Below are 1,877 nucleotides of genomic sequence, written 5' to 3'. Positions count from 1 at the left end.
GGCACTTAACAACAAACATTAGACAATTATCAGGTAGGTAGTTCTCAAATATTTTCTCCTATTCTGTAAAGTTGTCTGCTCATTTTCTTGATAAAAATCTCTTGGAAAATAAAATAGCCAAACTAGCTTTTGTTGCTTCCCACTAAGAATCCCAGCTGGACACAGAAAAACACACACAGACCCAATTGAAAGGTCAGCAGGAGAAAGATGGACAGTCTCCTTCAGTAAAGCTTTACAACCTCAGAAACTTGATGGAGGGTCACTATAAATTGTACTGTGGGTTTTGGATGTATGTACATACACACCTGTGTATATATTTTTTTTTAATTCCGACTATTAGGAGTTGTTTTTTTTTTAAGTCTGATCACAAAAAATGTTACTTGTATACTGTTAAATAAATTTGAACAAAGGTGTTTTTTTTCTTTTTTTTGTTTTTGAAGAAAGTTTTAATATAGCTTACATTTAGTCCATTGGAAGTTGTGCTGCTAACCCAGTGGCCACACCCCTGGCAGTTCAAATCCACCAGAAGCTCTGATGGAGAAGTATGGGCAGTTTCCTCCTGTGAGATACACTGCCTCAGAACCCAAAGGAAGGTCAGCTAGGAGTGACAATGAGAGCATTTATGAGCTATGGTGTAATAAATAAAGATCCTAACTAATGATTGTTTTTCTAACATTTAAATTTCAATATTTCAGTGTGCTTTATGGATCATGTGCTGCTACATGTGCCTGAAAGTCTTGAAATGCAAAACTAGAGAAACTGAGCCATCTAAATGCTTGGCTGGATTAAGCGCCTAGTTAGAATGGTGTTACAAGTTGGAGTAAACATGCAATCGGTAAGTGTGCAGAAATAATTTTTTAAAAAATAGGTATTATCCTGAGAAAAAGTGTTCATATTAACATATGAATAATATTTTTATATACTGCTGTTTAATTTATTTACTATTTAAATCAGAAAAGTAAATTTTTACTCCATTTACTGAGTAAGAATCTCACTTTGTGAGGTATGTTGAATGTTACCCTTAGAAGCAATGCATTTATTTGTTTTAAATGATAAGTACATGCAGAAATCAGTAACTGAAATAGGTTTAACTAAAATGCTTGGCATCTCTGAATGCATAGTGAATGTTTTTACCATGTGATGCATCACCTTTTCTTAAGCAAATTAAAACGTAAGTGATGTCTCCTAAAATATAGCAGCTGTGTGTGGAAAAGAAAATGTCATGTAATTGGTTATTCTATGCAAAGGTACTAGTTTGTGGGTTTTTTCTTTTCAAAGATTCTAGTATAGATCTTACGGTTTTCATAGAAATTTTCTACTGAAGATGTAAGTTTTGTTTCAGATCCAATCTAAAGTGCTTCTTGGAGACAAGATGATAAAGCTTCATCTCACATAATATGGGACTGTTGCAGGGAGAGGGATATCATACTTGAAAAGGTAGAGGATTGGTGAAAGAGAGGAATACCTTTGACCAGAAGGGTTGACATTGACAGCAGCAGTGGGCTCAAGGATGTCAGAGATGATGAGGATGAACAGTTTAGAACAGGGTTCAGATCTGCTGTTCACAGGATATTGTGAGTCGTACTCTACTCGACAGCATCTAACAGTGACAACAGTTAAGTGGAAAGATTGTGGAGCCTAGATTGAAACAAACCTGTATTTGAAATTTATTTCTGCCAGTGATTGACGTTGTTGTTTGTTGTTGTTGTTATATGCCGTTGAGTCGCTTGCGACTCATAGCGACCCTATGTACAACAGCCCTAAACTCCGCTCTGTCCTTTGCCAATCACACTGTCTCTGACACTCCCATCCCAATTATCCCAGTAACTGAATCAATCCATCTCATAGAAGGCCTTCCTCTCCTGCACTGTCCCTCC

The sequence above is a fragment of the Elephantulus edwardii genome, unplaced genomic scaffold (genome assembly GCF_000299155.1).
Source record: "Elephantulus edwardii isolate Elephantulus edwardi_28Jun2011 unplaced genomic scaffold, EleEdw1.0 scaffold00008, whole genome shotgun sequence".
Taxonomy (NCBI): Eukaryota; Metazoa; Chordata; class Mammalia; order Macroscelidea; family Macroscelididae; genus Elephantulus; species Elephantulus edwardii.
Note: the sequence above shows the minus strand (reverse complement) of the source record.